General features: G+C 60.3%; 2 non-coding genes across 2 annotated transcripts; both read right to left on the reverse strand.

Moving 5' to 3' along the window:
* Positions 1 to 1775: 1775 nt before the first annotated feature.
* Positions 1776 to 1894, reverse strand: LOC131866757 (5S ribosomal RNA). The gene has a single exon (XR_009365357.1). It is a non-coding gene; the product is annotated as a 5S ribosomal RNA (ribosomal RNA).
* Positions 1895 to 7809: 5915 nt separating this feature from the next.
* LOC131866710 (5S ribosomal RNA) lies at positions 7810 to 7928 on the reverse strand. Its single transcript, XR_009365310.1, has one exon. It is a non-coding gene; the product is annotated as a 5S ribosomal RNA (ribosomal RNA).
* Between the last annotated feature and the right edge of the window lie 9572 nt (positions 7929 to 17500).

Genomic DNA, 17500 nt, shown 5'->3' on the forward strand with positions numbered 1-17500 from the left:
GCACCTCGCGTGCACCTTCGCCGGGGTGGGCACCTCGGCTGGGTTGCGCGCCCTGGTGCGCACCAAGGAGCGCTCCGAAGTGTGCTCCAAGGTGCGGCGTGCACGAAGTCGGAGCCCGGTTTGCCCCGGGTGCGCACCTCGCGTGCACCTTGGCGCGGTGGGCACCATGGCGTGCACGAAGTCGGAGCCCGGTTTGCCCCGGGTGCGCACCCCGCGTGCACCTTCGCCGGGGTGGGCACCTCGGCTGGGTTGCGCGCCCTGGTGCGCACCAAGGAGCGCTCCGAAGTGTGCTCCAAGGTGCGGCGTGCACGAAGTCGGAGCCCGGTTTGCCCCGGGTGCGCACCTCGCGTGCACCTTCGCCGCGGTGGGCACCTTGGCTGGGTTGGGCACCATTGAGCGCTCCGAAGTGTGCTCCAAGGTGCGCACCATGGCCCTCCAAGGTGCGCAGCATGGCGTGCACGAAGTCGGAGCCCGGTTTGCCCCGGGTGCGCACCTCGCGTGCACCTTCGCCAGGGTGGGCACCTCGGTGCGCACACCTTCTCAATGTTTTCTTGCCTTTTCTGGAAATTGGTGAAGGCAGCGCATCAAAGGTGCGCACCTCGGTGTGCTCCGAGGTGCGAACCCGAGAGCGCTCCGAGGTGCCCACGAAGTCGAAAGTCGGGTTAATTGCATTGTTTTCCCCGGGTGCGCTCCGAGGTGCGCAACATCGGTGCGCACCAAGGAGGGCTCCGAAGTGTGCTCCAAGGTGCGCACGATTCGGAGCTCGGTTTGCCCGGGGTGCGCACACCTTGGCTGGGTTGCGCACCCTTTGTGCGCTCCAAGGTGCGCACGAAGTCGGAGCTCGGTTTGCCCCGGGTGCGCACCTTCGCCAGGGTGCGCACCTTGATGCGCACGCCTTGGCTGGGCTGCGCACCTTGGTGGGCGCCATGGTGCGCACCTTTCGTGCGCTCCAAGGTGCGCACGAAGTCGGAGCTCGGTTTGCCCCGGGTGCGCACCTTGGTGGGCGCCATGGTGCACTCCGAGGTGCCCAAGATTGGTGCGCACCAAGGAGCGCTCCGAAGTGCGCTCCAAGGTGCGCAGGTGCGCGCGAAGTCGAAAGTTGGGTTAATTGTCCGGTTTGCCTCGGGTGCGCACCTTGCGTGCACCTTCGCCAGGGTGGGCGCCTTGGTGCGCACACCTTGGCTGGGCTGCGCACCCGGGCGCGCACACCTTGGCACCCGCGTTTCCTTCATTTTAAATTTTTTTTTTTTACAATCTCTCAAGTGGGAAATTCTATAATCTCAACTTTTTTTGCCTTTTCAGGAAACTTTTGAATGGAGCGCATCATTGGTGCGCTCCGAAGTGTGCTCCAAGGTGCGCACCTCTGGTGTGCTCCAAAGCTCTCTCTAGCTGCGTGCACCTGCCCCGGCCGCGCACCCGGCCCCGCCCAGCTTCGCTCACCTGTCCCGGGCGTCTGGTGCGGAACCTTAGAGTAAGAAACATCACCGTGCACCTTGGCCAACGTGCGCGACTCGACCGAGCGCGCACTGGCCGAGGTGCACACCGATTTCACCTGGGTGCGCGCGCAGCACCTCGGGCGCACCGGGGTGCGCGCACAACGCCCGGGTTGCACCGTGGCCTGTGTGCTCGGGGCGCCTCGGGTGCGCGCTCGGTGTCGCCCCCGCGCGCGCGGTAGTGCGGGCAGCGCACCCCGGCCCGGCCCGGCCCCGACGAGAACGCAAACGGGCAAAAGGTTTATTCAAATAGCATTGCGACGCCCGGCGAAAAACTAAAAAAGGGTGCAACACCGGGACTTCCCGGGAGGTCACCCATCCCAGTACTACTCCGGCCCAAGCGCGCTTAACTGCGGAGTTCTGATGGGATCCGGTGCACTAACGCTGGTATGATCGCACCCGTTATGAGCTTGTCGCAGTGTGTACTTAGCAAACCGCGACCCACGTGCGAATCCACCCCGGCCACCCACCCCCGTCGAGGTGCACACCCTCCCTCGCGAAGTGCGCCCCGTTCGCCAAGTGTGAGCCCTGCCCGGGTGCGCGCACCTTGCTAGGGCGTCGGGTGTGCACCCGGCCCGGCCTACGTGCGTGCACCTGGACGGGGCGTCGTGTGCGTGCAGTGTCCCGTCTGCAACGCGGTGCCCACACACCACCTCGGGCGCAACGACCTGCGCTCACATGTGGGCCGAGTGCACCTTGGTGCATGTTCGGGGCGCCTCGGGTGCACGCTCGATCTTGCCCCGGTGCACCAAGGCGCTCGGTTTGCCCCGGGTGCGCACTTGGTGCAAGGTGGGCACCCAAAATAGGGATCAAGCACCAAAACACAAGTTTCGGGATGCAAAATGGGACCCAAGGACCACAAATGCGTTCCAAGACCCATGATGGGTCCACGAGAACAAAAATGTGTTCCGAGACTTAATAAACAAATATTGGGTTTTAGGAGAAGAAACATGCTCTGATGCCCAAAACGAGAATCGACCCCGAAAAGGCCACAGGCCAAAAGTGGGATGCGAGACAAAAAAAAATGGGACCCGAGGACCAAAATTGGGTTCCCAGGTCGAAGACAGGGCAACCGGACAAGAAACGACCTCTAAGGCTCGAAATGAGTCCCGACGACTAAAACTTGACAAGAAGCACCCATCAGGCACCCAACTCGACACCCATGGGATGCCGACCCACCCGGGCTTCCACCTAGCACACCTTGGCACCCACCCACCCTCGCACCCAACCTCGCACCCAACTTAGCACCTTTGAACCCACATTGGCACTCACCCTGACCCTGGCACCTTGGAACCCACATTGGCACTCACCTTGACCCTGGCACCCACCTTTGCACTCACCTTGGGACCCACCCTGGCTCCCACCTCGGCACCCACCCAGACACCCACCTTGGTTCCTTGGCACCCACCTTGGATCCTTGGCACCCACCCCGACACCCACCTTGGCACGCAACTTGGCTACTTGCCACCCACCTTGGCTCCTTGACGCCCACCCCGACAACCACCCCGTGACCTACCCTGGCTAGGGTTGGTGCACACCCACCCTGGTGCCCACCTTGGCACCCACCCCATGACCCACCTTGGCACGCACCTTAGTACCCACCCCGTTACCCACCCTAGGACCCACCCCGTGACCCACCTTGGCCAGGGTGGGTGCCTTGGTGCGCACAACTTGCCTGGGCTGCACACCAGGGCGGGCTCAAGATGGCACCCGCGTTCCGTTTTTTTCACTATCTTTCAAAACGGAAATTTTAAAATCTCGTTTTTTTTTTTTTTTTGCCTTTTCTGGAAATTAGTGAAGGCAGCGCATCAAAGGTGCGCAATGCTGGTGCGAACCCGGGAGCGCTCCGATGTGTGCTCCAAGGTGCGGCGTGCACGAAGTCCGAGCCCGGCTTGCCCCGGGTGCGCACCTCGCGTGCACCTTCGCCGGGGTGAGCACCTTGGCTGGGTTGCGCGCCCTGGTGCGCACCAAGGAGCGCTCTGAAGTGTGCTCCAAGGTGCGGCGTGCACGAAGTCGGAGCTCGGTTTGCCCCGGGTGTGCACCTCGGGTGCGCACCTCGCGTGCACCTTCGCTGCGGTGGGCACCTTGGCTGGGTTGCGCGCCTTGGTGGGCACCATGCAGTGCACGAAGTCGGAGCCCGGTTTGCCCCGGGCGCGCACCTCCGCCAGGGTGGGCACCTTGGTGCGCACAACTTGCCTGGGCTGCGCACCAGGAAGGGCTCAAGATGGCACCCGCGTTCCGTTTTTTTCACTATCTTTCAGAACGGAAATTTTAAAATATCGTTTTTTTTTGCCTTTTCTGGAAATTAGTGAAGGCAGCGCATCAAAGGTGCGCAACGCTGGTGCGAACCTGGGAGCGCTCCGATGTGTGCTCCAAGGTGCGGCGTGCACGAAGTCGGAGCCCGGTTTGCCCCGGGTGCGCCCTGGTGGGCACCATGGTGCGCACCAAGGAGCGCTCCGAAGTGTGCTCCAAGGTGCGGCCTGCACGAAGTCGGAGCCCGGTTTGCCCCGGGCGTGCACCGCGGGTGGGCACCTTGGTGCGCATGCCTTGCCTGGGCTGCGCACCAGGGCGGGCTCAAGATGGCACCCGCGTTCCGTTTTTTTCACTATCTTTCAAAACGGAAATTTTAAAATCTCATTTTTTTTTGCCTTTTCTGGAAATTAGTGAAGGCAGCGCATCAAAGGTGCGCACCTCGCTGCCCACCACGGTGCGCAACGCCGGTGGGCACCCGGGAGTGCTTCGAAGTGTGCTCCAAGGTGCTGCGTGCACGTTGTCGGAGCCCGGTTTGCCCCGGGTGCGCACCTCGCGTGCACCTTCGTCGGGGTGGGCACCTTGGCTGGGTTTGCCCCGGCTGCGCTCCGAAGCGGGGTTATTGGAGCGCCGCCTCTTTTTTTGTCGGAGCGTTTGGTGGGGTTTCTCGCATTGGCTCTTCCCAGGCCCGGTTGCCACCCTGGCGCGCACGAAGTCGGAAGTAGGGTTAATTGCCCGGGTGCGCACCTTTGCCAGGGTGGGCACCTTACCTGGGCTGTGCACCAGGGCGGGCTCAAGATGGCACCCGCGTTCCGTTTTTTTCACTATCTTTCAAAACGGAAATTTTAAAATCTCCTCTTTTTTTTGCCTTTTCTGGAAATTAGTGAAGGCAGCGCATCAAAGGTGCGCACCTCGCTGCCCACCTTGGTGTGCTCTGAGGTGCGCACCCGGGAGCGCTACGAAGTGTGCTCCAAGGTGCGGCGTGCACGTTGTCGGAGCCCGGTTTGCCCCGGGTGCGCACCTCGCCTGCACCTTGGCCGGGGTGGGCACCCTGGCTGGGTTTGCCCAGGGTGCGCTCCGAAGCGGGGTTACTGGAGCGCCCCCTCTTTTTTTGTCAGAGCGTTTGGTGGGGTTTCTCGCATTGGCTCTTCCCAGGCCCGGTTGTTGGGTGCGCTCCCACCCTGGCGCGCGCGAAGTTGGAAGTTGGGTTAATTGCCCGGGCGCGCACCTTCGCCAGGGTGGGCACCTTGGTGCGCACACCTTGGCTGGGCTGCGCACCAGGGCGGGCTCAAGATGGCACCAGCATTCCCTTTTTCTCACTATCTTTCAAAACGGAAATTTTAAAATCTCGTTTTTTTTTGCCTTTTATGGAAATTAGTGAAGGCATCGCATCAAAGGTGCGCACCTCGCTGCCCACCTTGGTGTGCTCCGAGGTGCCCACCACGGTGCGCTCCGAGGTGCCCACCACGGTGCGCAACGCCGGTGCGAACCCGGGAGCGCCCCGATGTGTGCTCCAAGGTGCGGCGTGCACGAAGCCGGACCCCGGTTTGCCCCGGGTGCGCACCTCGCGTGCACCTTGGTGCGCACACCTTGGCTGGGTTGCGCGGCCTGGTGGGCACCATGGTGCGCACCAAGGAGCGCTCCAAAGTGTGCTCCAAGGTGCGGCGTGCACGAAGTCCTAGCCCGGTTTGCCCCGGGTGCGCACCTTCGCCGCGGTGGGCACCATGGCGTGCACGAAGTCGGAGCCCGGTTTGCCCCGGGTGCGCACCTCGCGTGCACCTTCGCCGGGGTGGGCACCTCGGCTGGGTTGCGCGCCCTGGTGCGCACCAAGGAGCGCTCCGAAGTGTGCTCCAAGGTGCGGCGTGCACGAAGTCGGAGCCCGGTTTGCCCCGGGTGCGCACCTTCGCCGCGGTGGGCACCCTGGTGCGCACCATGGCGTGCACGAAGTCGGAGCCCGGTTTGCCCCGGGTGCGCACCTCGCGTGCACCTTCGGCGGGGTTGCGCGCCCTGGTGCGCACCAAGGAGCGCTCCGAAGTGTGCTCCAAGGTGCGGCGTGCACGAAGTCGGAGCCCGGTTTGCCCCGGGTGCGCACCTCGCGTGCACCTTCGGCGGGGTTGCGCGCCCTGGTGGGCACCATGGTGCGCACCAAGGAGCGCTCCGAAGTGTGCTCCAAGGTGCGGCGTGCACGAAGTCGGAGCCCAGTTTGCCCCGGGTGCGCACCTCGCGTGCACCTTCGCCGCGGTGGGCACCATGGCGTGCACGAAGTCGGAGCCCGGTTTGCCCCGGGTGCGCACCTCGCGTGCACCTTCGCCGGGGTGGGCACCTCGGCTGGGTTGCGCGCCCTGGTGCGCACCAAGGAGCGCTCCGAAGTGTGCTCCAAGGTGCGGCGTGCACGAAGTCGGAGCCCGGTTTGCCCCGGGTGCGCACCTCGCGTGCACCTTCGCCGCGGTGGGCACCATGGCGTGCACGAAGTCGGAGCCCGGTTTGCCCCGAGTGCGCACCCCGCGTGCACCTTCGCCGGGGTGGGCACCTCGGCTGGGTTGCGCGCCCTGGTGCGCACCAAGGAGCGCTCCGAAGTGTGCTCCAAGGTGCGGCGTGCACGAAGTCGGAGCCCGGTTTGCCCCGGGTGCGCACCTCGCGTGCACCTTCGCCGCGGTGGGCACCTTGGCTGGGTTGGGCACCATTGAGCGCTCCGAAGTGTGCTCCAAGGTGCGCACCATGGCCCTCCAAGGTGCGCAGCATGGCGTGCACGAAGTCGGAGCCCGGTTTGCCCCGGGTGCGCACCTCGCGTGCACCTTCGCCAGGGTGGGCACCTCGGTGCGCACACCTTCTCAATGTTTTCTTGCCTTTTCTGGAAATTGGTGAAGGCAGCGCATCAAAGGTGCGCACCTCGGTGTGCTCCGAGGTGCGAACCCGAGAGCGCTCCGAGGTGCCCACGAAGTCGAAAGTCGGGTTAATTGCATTGTTTTCCCCGGGTGCGCTCCGAGGTGCGCAACATCGGTGCGCACCAAGGAGGGCTCCGAAGTGTGCTCCAAGGTGCGCACGATTCGGAGCTCGGTTTGCCCGGGGTGCGCACACCTTGGCTGGGTTGCGCACCCTTTGTGCGCTCCAAGGTGCGCACGAAGTCGGAGCTCGGTTTGCCCCGGGTGCGCACCTTCGCCAGGGTGCGCACCTTGATGCGCACGCCTTGGCTGGGCTGCGCACCTTGGTGGGCGCCATGGTGCGCACCTTTCGTGCGCTCCAAGGTGCGCACGAAGTCGGAGCTCGGTTTGCCCCGGGTGCGCACCTTGGTGGGCGCCATGGTGCACTCCGAGGTGCCCAAGATTGGTGCGCACCAAGGAGCGCTCCGAAGTGCGCTCCAAGGTGCGCAGGTGCGCGCGAAGTCGAAAGTTGGGTTAATTGTCCGGTTTGCCTCGGGTGCGCACCTTGCGTGCACCTTCGCCAGGGTGGGCGCCTTGGTGCGCACACCTTGGCTGGGCTGCGCACCCGGGCGCGCACACCTTGGCACCCGCGTTTCCTTCATTTTAAATTTTTTTTTTTTACAATCTCTCAAGTGGGAAATTCTATAATCTCAACTTTTTTTGCCTTTTCAGGAAACTTTTGAATGGAGCGCATCATTGGTGCGCTCCGAAGTGTGCTCCAAGGTGCGCACCTCTGGTGTGCTCCAAAGCTCTCTCCAGCTGCGTGCACCTGCCCCGGCCGCGCACCCGGCCCCGCCCAGCTTCGCTCACCTGTCCCGGGCGTCTGGTGCGGAACCTTAGAGTAAGAAACATCACCGTGCACCTTGGCCAACGTGCGCGACTCGACCGAGCGCGCACTGGCCGAGGTGCACACCGATTTCACCTGGGTGCGCGCGCAGCACCTCGGGCGCACCGGGGTGCGCGCACAACGCCCGGGTTGCACCGTGGCCTGTGTGCTCGGGGCGCCTCGGGTGCGCGCTCGGTGTCGCCCCCGCGCGCGCGGTAGTGCGGGCAGCGCACCCCGGCCCGGCCCGGCCCCGACGAGAACGCAAACGGGCAAAAGGTTTATTCAAATAGCATTGCGACGCCCGGCGAAAAACTAAAAAAGGGTGCAACACCGGGACTTCCCGGGAGGTCACCCATCCCAGTACTACTCCGGCCCAAGCGCGCTTAACTGCGGAGTTCTGATGGGATCCGGTGCACTAACGCTGGTATGATCGCACCCGTTATGAGCTTGTCGCAGTGTGTACTTAGCAAACCGCGACCCACGTGCGAATCCACCCCGGCCACCCACCCCCGTCGAGGTGCACACCCTCCCTCGCGAAGTGCGCCCCGTTCGCCAAGTGTGAGCCCTGCCCGGGTGCGCGCACCTTGCTAGGGCGTCGGGTGTGCACCCGGCCCGGCCTACGTGCGTGCACCTGGACGGGGCGTCGTGTGCGTGCAGTGTCCCGTCTGCAACGCGGTGCCCACACACCACCTCGGGCGCAACGACCTGCGCTCACATGTGGGCCGAGTGCACCTTGGTGCATGTTCGGGGCGCCTCGGGTGCACGCTCGATCTTGCCCCGGTGCACCAAGGCGCTCGGTTTGCCCCGGGTGCGCACTTGGTGCAAGGTGGGCACCCAAAATAGGGATCAAGCACCAAAACACAAGTTTCGGGATGCAAAATGGGACCCAAGGACCACAAATGCGTTCCAAGACCCATGATGGGTCCACGAGAACAAAAATGTGTTCCGAGACTTAATAAACAAATATTGGGTTTTAGGAGAAGAAACATGCTCTGATGCCCAAAACGAGAATCGACCCCGAAAAGGCCACAGGCCAAAAGTGGGATGCGAGACAAAAAAAAATGGGACCCGAGGACCAAAATTGGGTTCCCAGGTCGAAGACAGGGCAACCGGACAAGAAACGACCTCTAAGGCTCGAAATGAGTCCCGACGACTAAAACTTGACAAGAAGCACCCATCAGGCACCCAACTCGACACCCATGGGATGCCGACCCACCCGGGCTTCCACCTAGCACACCTTGGCACCCACCCACCCTCGCACCCAACCTCGCACCCAACTTAGCACCTTTGAACCCACATTGGCACTCACCCTGACCCTGGCACCTTGGAACCCACATTGGCACTCACCTTGACCCTGGCACCCACCTTTGCACTCACCTTGGGACCCACCCTGGCTCCCACCTCGGCACCCACCCAGACACCCACCTTGGTTCCTTGGCACCCACCTTGGATCCTTGGCACCCACCCCGACACCCACCTTGGCACGCAACTTGGCTACTTGCCACCCACCTTGGCTCCTTGACGCCCACCCCGACAACCACCCCGTGACCTACCCTGGCTAGGGTTGGTGCACACCCACCCTGGTGCCCACCTTGGCACCCACCCCATGACCCACCTTGGCACGCACCTTAGTACCCACCCCGTTACCCACCCTAGGACCCACCCCGTGACCCACCTTGGCCAGGGTGGGTGCACCCACCCTGGTGCCCACCTTGGCACCCACCCATCCTAGCACCCAGCCTGTGACCGGGCTTGGAACCCAACCTTGCACCCGTCTTGGCCAGTGTGGGTGCGCACCCATCCTGGCACCCACGTTGTGACACACCCTTTAACCCACGCACCCTAGCAGCCACGTTGGCACCCACCTTGGAACACAACCTAGCAACTTGGCACCCACCCCGTGACCCACCTTGGCATCCACCATAGCAGTCGCCCACTTGGCACCCACCTTGGAACCCAAGTTGGCACCCACCTCGGCACCCACCTTGACACTTGTGGACCCACCTTGCCACTCACCCTAGCATCGACCCATCCTAGCACCCACCCTGGCACCTTTGCACCCTAGCACTCACCCATCCTAGCACCTAACCTGTGACCCACCTTGACACTCACCCTCGCACCCACCTTGGAACCCAACCTAGCACCCACCCACCCTGACACCAACCCTAGCACCTACCCACCCTTGCACCCACCCTGTGACCCATCTTGGCACCCACCCATCCTACCACTCAACCTATCACCCACCTTCTCACCCACCTTGGCATCCACCTTAGCACCCACCCACACTGGCACCTTGGCACCCACCTCGGGCAAGGTGGGTGCACACCCACCCTGACACCCAATTTAGAACCAACCGAGCATGTTACCCACCTTGGCACCCACATTGCAGCCCACCCTAGTACCCACCCTATGACCCACATTGGCATCCACACCCTAGCACCCAGGCACCTCGACACCCGCCTTGACACGCACCCTAGCACTAAACCTGTGACCCACCTTGGAACTCACCCTAGAACCCACCCACCCTGTGAACCACCTTGGCATCCACCTTAGCACCCACCCACCTTGGCACCCACTCTAGCACTCACCCATCCTAACACCCAACTTGTTACCCACCTTGGCACCCGCCCTCGCGTCCACCTTGAAACCCACCCTAGCACCCACCCACGCAGGAGCCCACCTTGGCACCCAACCTAACACCCACGCATCCTGGCACCCAACTTGTGACCCACCTTGGAACCCACCCTAGTACCCACCTTTGAACCCACTATATCACCAACCCACCTTGGCACCCACCCTATGACCCTCTTTGGAATCCACCCTAGCACGCACCCACCCTGGCACCCACCATGGAGCGCACCCTAGCACCCACCCACCTCGGCACGCACCTCAACACCCACCTTGGTGTGCGCACTGCGCCAACCTCTCAAAGACCCTATGTGGTGCGCTCCAAAGTGTACACCTTTGGTGCGCTCCAAGGTGCGCACCTTTGGTGCACACCGAGGTGCACACCAAAGTGTGCACCGAGGTGAGCACCAAAGTGCACTCCAAGGTGCACACCAAGGCGTGCACCTTTGGTGCGGTCAATGCAAACGAATTCGGAAGTTGGGGTCGATGTCCTAATCGCTGCTGCAGACTACACGTATGAGAATCGGACAAATAGCTTTATATAGGGGAGGTGTTGCGTTTGATGGGTCGACTCCCCTGGTTGTGTGCACTGCACCAACTTCAAAGACCCTGTCTTGTTTAAGAAGTCAAAAGTTGGGGTGGATGTCCTAATCATTGCTGCAGTCTACGCATGTATGAGAATCAGACAAATAGCTTATATAGGGGAGGTGTTGCATTCGGTGGGTTGACTCCCCTGGTTGTGCGCACTGCGCCAACCTCAAAGACCCCGCATAGCAGAAGAAGTCGGAAGTCGGATTTTGGTGAGCACCAAGGCGTGCACCTTTGGTGCGGTCAACGCAGACGAATTCAGAAGTTGGGGTGGATGTCCTAATCGTTGTTGCAGGCTACACATGTATGAGAATCAGACAAATAGCTTATATAGGGGAGGTGTTGGGTTTGATGGGTCAACTCCCTTGGTTGTGCGCATTACGCCAACCTCAAAGACCTTGTTTTCGTTAAGAAGTCAAAAGTTGGGGTCAATGTCCTAATGGCTCCTGTAGGCTACACATGTATGAGAATCGGACAAATAGCTTATATAGGGGAGGTGTTGGGTTTGATGGGTCGACTCCCCTGGTTGTGCGCATTACGTCAACCTCAAAGACCTTGTTTTCGTTAAGAAGTCAAAAGTTGGGGTCGATGTCCTAATTGCTCCTGTAGACTACACATGTATGAGAATCAGACAAATAGCTTATATAGGGGAGGTGTTGGGTTTGATGGGTTGACTCCCCTAGTTGTTCGCATTACACCAACCTCAAAGACCTTGTTTTCGTTTAGAAGCCGAAAGTTGGGGTCGATGTCCTAATTGCTCCTGCAGGCTACGCATGTATGAGAATCAGACAAATAGCTTATATAGGGGAGGTGTTGGGTTTGATGGGTCGACTCCCCTGGTTGTGCGCATTGCGCCAACCTCAAAGACCCTGCATTGCGGATGAAGTCGAAAGTCAGAGTTTGGTGTGCTACAAGGTGTGGTCGAAGGTGCTCACCTAGGTGTGCACCTTTGGAGCGCAGGAAAAGTGCCCTCCAAAAGTGCGCACCTTTGGAGTGCACAAAAGTGCCCTCCAAAAGTGCGCACCTTTGGAGCGCACAAAAGTGCCCTCCAAAAAGTGCCCTCCAAAAGTGCGCACCTTTGGAGCGCACAAAAGTGCCCTCCAAAAAGTGCCCTCCAAAAGTGCGCACCTTTGGAGTGCAGAAAAGTGCCCTCCAAAAAGTGCCCTCCAAAAGTGTGCACCTTTGGAGTGCACAAAAGTGCCCTCCAAAAGTGCGCACCTTTGGAGCGCAGAAAAGTGCCCTCCAAAAAGTGCCCTCCAAAAGTGCGCACCTTTGGAGCGCAGAAAAGTGCCCTCCAAAAAGTGCCCTCCAAAAGTGCGCACCTTTGGAGCGCAGAAAAGTGCCCTCCAAAAAGTGCCCTCCAAAAGTGCGCACCTTTGGAGCGCAGAAAAGTGCCCTCCAAAAAGTGCCCTCCAAAAGTGCGCACCTTTGGAGCGCACAAAAGTGCCCTCCAAAAAGTGCCCTCCAAAAGTGCGCACCTTTGGAGCGCACAAAAGTGCCCTCCAAAAGTGCGCACCTTTGGAGCGCACAAAAGTGCCCTCCAAAAGTGCGCACTTTTGGTGCGCACCAAGGCGCTGGTTCGGTCGTTGCAGGCGAGTTCGGAAGTTGGGGTCGATGTCCTGAGCGGAGGTGCAAACTACACAGGTGTCGGAATCGGACAAATAGCTTATATAGGGGAGGTGTATGCTTCGATGGGTCGACTCCCCAGGTTGAGCGCACCGCGCCAACCTCAAAGACCCTACGGTATGGATGAAGTCGGAAGTTGGGTCCGATGACCGATTCGATTAGTAGGTATGCTCATGAGGTCGGAATTTGGGTCCGATGACCTGCCATGTGCAGGAAGGCGAATGTTGGCACTGTGCGTTGCAAGGTGCACACCAAGGTGCTGGTGCGGTCTTTTTAGTCGAGTTCGGAAGTTGGGGTCGATGTCCTGATCGGAGGTGCAAGCTACACAGGTGTGGGAATCGGACAAATAGCTTATATAGGGGAGGTGTATGCTTCGTTGGGTCGACTCCCCGGGTTGAGCGCACCGCGCCAACCTCAAAGACCCTACGGTATGGATGAAGTCGGAAGTTGGGTCCGATGACCGATTCGATATGTAGGCATACTCGCGAGGTCGGAATTTGGGTCCGATGACCTGCCATGTGCAGGAAGGCGAATGTTGGCACTGTGCGTTGCAAGGTGCGCACCAAGGCGCTGGTTCGGTCGTTGCAGGCGAGTTCGGAAGTTGGGGTCGATGTCCTGATCGGAGGTGCAAACTACACAGGTGTGGGAATCGGACAAATAGCTTATATAGGGGAGGTGTATGCTTCGTTGGGTCGACTCCCCGGGTTGAGCGCACCGCGCCAACCTCAAAGACCCTACGGTATGGATGAAGTCGGAAGTTGTGTCCGATGACCGATTCGATATGTAGGCATACTCGCGAGGTCGGAATTTGGGTCCGATGACCTGCCATGTGCAGGAAGGCGAATGTTGGGACTGTGCGTCGCAAGGTGCGCACCAAGGCGCTGGTGCCGTCGTTGCAGTCGAGTTCGGAAGTTGGGGTCGATGTCCTGGTCAGAGGTGCAAACTACACAGGTGTGGGAATCGGACAAATAGCTTATATAGGGGAGGTGTATGCTTCGATGGGTCGACTCCCCGGGTTGAGCGCACCGCGCCAACCTCAAAGACCCTACAGTATGGATGAAGTCGGAAGTTGGGTCCGATGACCGATTCGATACGTAGGCATATTGGCGAGGTCTGAATTTGTGTCCGATGACCTGCCATGCGCAGGAAGGCGGAATTTGGGTCCGATGACCGAGTTGATGGCGTGCCATGCGCAGAAAGGCGGAATTTGGGTCCGATGACCGAGTTGATGTTGATGGCCCGCCATGCACAGGAAGGCGGAATTTGGGTCCGATGACCGATTTGAAGGCGTGCCATGCGCAGAAAGGCGGAGTTTGGGTCCGATGACCGAGTTGATATTGATGGCCCGCCATGCGCAGGAAGGCGGAATTTGGGTCCGATGACCTGACATACGCATGGAGTCCGACTCGGGGGCCGATGTTCGATTCGATGACTTGCATTGTGGGTAAAGTCGGAAGTTGTGGTCTTTGACCCGATTCGATGACCAGACTTCGGCTGCTTGAGAATCGGACAAATAACTTATATAGGGGAGGTAGTGTTCTCGAGCATCCTCCCCCCGTGCCCGTTTATGTCGATTGATGCTGGTGCTCGACTGGTTGGAGCGCTCGGATGCAAAAATCTTGCACCAGGATTTATCGATTGTGATGGACACGGCAAGTCTCCTGATTGCTATGCAGGAGCTCATCGTGAATCTCTATGCGGCCTTGGTATGGACTCGACCTGCGGAATGGTTCGGCAATGGTAGTCGCTCCAACACGTCCTTGCAATGGCCACAGAGGTGATTCGACTAGAGCTCCAGTCTAGCTTTTGGGTTGCTTGGCGGACTGGTATAGCCGCGATCGAGTTCCGGCCATGAACGTTTTAGATAGCTCTTGGGCTTTCTGGGACGGAAGTCGGAAGTTTGGGCTGTTGTCCGATTTGATGACCATTCTTCGGATGTGTGAGAATCGGACAAATAACTTATATAGGGGACTGTGTTGTCTCACGCAGCCCCCTCCGTGCCCCTCTATCTCGACCGATGTTGGTGCTTGAAAGGGTTGGGATCGCTCGGATTTATAAACGTGCACCACCATTTGTCGAGTGTGAGGGACGCGGCAGGTCTCCTAAATGCTATACGGGCGCTCTCTGAGAATCTCTATCCGGCCTCGACACAGACTAGTCTTGCTGAATGGTTTGGCACTGGTAGTCGATCCAACACGTCGTTGTTGTGGCCGCCTAGGCGATTCGATTCGAGCCCCCGTCTAGCTTTTGGGTTGCTTGGCGGATTTTGCCCTATCCGCAAGTGAGCTCGGTCCCTAAACGTTCGAGAAACCCGATTGCTATGCGCCGACTCTCTTTCTTGCGAGCCTCCATCTAGCTTTTGGGTCTCTACGGAACGGAAGTCGGAATCTGGGACCGTTGTTTGATTCGACGAGGCAGACTACGGTTGTGCGAGAATCGGACAAATAACTTATATAGGGGAGGTGTTGACTGGAGCATTCTCCCCCGTGCCCCTCTAACTCGACCAATGCTGGCGCTCGAACGGTGGTAGCGCTCGGATTTTCGTTGAGCGCCAGCATTGGTCGATTTAGAGGGGCATGCGAGATTCCCGAATGCTATGCGAGGGCTCTAACGGAAATGTCTATTGGTTTCGGTATGGATGCAATTGCGAGTGGTTCGGCAAAGGTAGTCGTTCCGATGCGTCCATGTCGTGGCCAAATCGATAATTCGATTTGAGCCCTCGTATAGCATTTGGGTCTCTCGATGTGATTCCGCATTCCAGTCCCTTTGGGCACTGCTTGAGCCGCATCCCAGGGGGTTCCCTTCCCAATAATCTGCCTCGCAACCCGATTGCTATGCGGTGAGGCTCCTCGGCCGCCTCGGAACTATCTGTGTATCAGACGCATCGCGGGATAAGGGGTTGGCAACGGTAGTCGCCCCAAGCGCGTCCGATGCTTGGACCATTCCGAGGCGGCCCTGAAGCCTCTTCCGTCTAGCCGTTGGGTCCTTCTCGCCGCATCCCTTGCCTCGCACCCCGATTGCTATGCGGTGAGGCTCCTCGGCCGCCTTGGCCGCCTCGGAACTATCTGTGTATCGGACGCATCGCGGGATAAGGGGTTGTCACTGGTAGTCGCCCCAAGCGCGTCCGATGCTTGGACTATTCCGAGGCGGCCCTGCAGCCTCTTCCGTCTAGCCGTTGGGGCCATCTCGCCGCATCCCCCAGCTCCTCGGCCGCCTCGGAACTATCTGTGTATCGGACGCATCGCGGGATAAGGGGTTGGCAGTGGTAGTCGCCCCAAGCGCGTTCGATGCTTGGACTATTCCGAGGCGGCCCCGCAGCCTCTTCCGTCTACCCTTTGGGGCCATCTCGCCGCATCCCTCGCCTCGCACCCCGATTGCTATGCGGTGAGGCTCCTCGGCCGCCTGGGAACTATCTTCGTATCGGATGCATCGCGGGATAAGGGGTTGTCACTGGTAGTCGCCCCAAGCGCGTCCGATGCTTGGACTATTCCGAGGCGGCCCTGTGGCCTCTTCCGTCTAGCCGTTGGGGCCATCTCGCCGCATCCCTCACCTCGCACCCCCATTGCTATGCGGTGAGGCTCCTCGGCCGCCTTGGAACTGTCTTCGTATCGGAAGCATCGCGGGATAAGGGGTTGTCACTGGTAGTCGCCCCAAGCGCGTCCGATGCTTGGACTATTCCGAGGCGGCCCTGCAGCCTCTTCCGTCTAGCCGTTGGGGCCATCTCGCCGCATCCCCCACCTCGCACCCGGATTGCTATGCGGTGAGGCTCCTCGGCCGCCTTGGAACTATCTTCGTATCGGACGCATCGCGGGATAAGGGGTTGTCACTGGTAGTCGCCCCAAGCGCGTCCGATGCTTGGACTATTCCGACGCGGCCCTGTGGCCTCTTCCGTCTAGCCGTTGGGGCCATCTCGCCGCATCCCCCACCTCGCACCCCGATTGCTATGCGGTGAGGCTCCTCGGCCGCCTTGGAACCATCTTCGTATCGGACGCATCGCGGGATGAGGGGTTGTCACTGGTAGTCGCCCCAAGCGCGTCCGATGCTTGGACCATTCCGAGGCGGCCCTGAAGCCTCTTCCGTCTAGCCGTTGGGGCCTTCCCGCCCCATCCCTCGCCTCGCACCCCCGATTGCTATGCGGTGAGGCTCCTCGGCCGCCTTGGAACCATCTGTGTATCGGACGCATCGCGGGATAAGGGGTTGGCACTGGTAGTCGCCCCAAGCGCGTCCGATGCTTGGAGCATTCCGAGGTGGCCCTGAAGCCTCTTCCGTCTAGCCGTTGGGGCCTTCCCGCCCCATCCCTCGCCTCGCACCCCGATTGATATGCGGTGAGGCTCCTCGGCCGCCTTGGAACTATCTGTGTATCGGACGCATCGCGGGATAAGGGGTTGGCACTGGTAGTCGTCCCAATCGCGTCCGATGCTTGGACCATTCCGAGGCGGCCCTGCAGCCTCTTCCGTTTAGCCGTCGGGGCCTTCCCGCCGCATCCCTCGCCTCGCATCCCGATTCCTATGCGGTGAGTCTTCTCGGCCGCCGCGGAACTATACCTGTTATTGCTACTGCATCCTTCGGCTGGTAACCTCCTCTGCCGCCTTGGAACGTTCTCTTTGTCGGACGCGTCGCGGGATAAGGGGTTGGCACTGGTAGTCGCCCCAAGCGCGCCCGATGCATAGACCGCTCCGAGTTGACCTTGCTTTCAGCCTCTCACATGCATAGACCTCTCTGAGTCGACCCTGCAGCCTCTCACGTTTAGCCTTTGGAATCTCGCCTCACAACATGATTGCTATCCTTGATGCATCCCTTGCCTCGAGCCCTGATTGCTTTCTTGGCTGCATCCCTCCTCTCCTCACAGCCCGGTTGTCATCACTGCTTCATCCGTCGCTTCATGCATTCTGGCTGCTGGGCCCTTCCCACCGCACACCTCGATTGCTATCTCTTCTGCATCACACACCCCGATTGCTATCTCTGCTACATCCCTCGGCTCTCACTTCTGCATCCTTCGCCTCCCACCTCGATTGCTATCAATGCTGCATCCGTAACCTCACACCCCGATTGCTATGCGGGGAGGCTCCTTGGCCGCCTTGGAAATTTCTGTGTGTCGGACGCACCGCGGGATAAGGGGTTGGCACTGGTAGTCGCCCCAAGTGCGCCCGATTCTTAGACCGCTTCGA

This window comes from Cryptomeria japonica, unplaced genomic scaffold, assembly GCF_030272615.1.
Source record: "Cryptomeria japonica unplaced genomic scaffold, Sugi_1.0 HiC_scaffold_153, whole genome shotgun sequence".
Taxonomy (NCBI): Eukaryota; Viridiplantae; Streptophyta; class Pinopsida; order Cupressales; family Cupressaceae; genus Cryptomeria; species Cryptomeria japonica.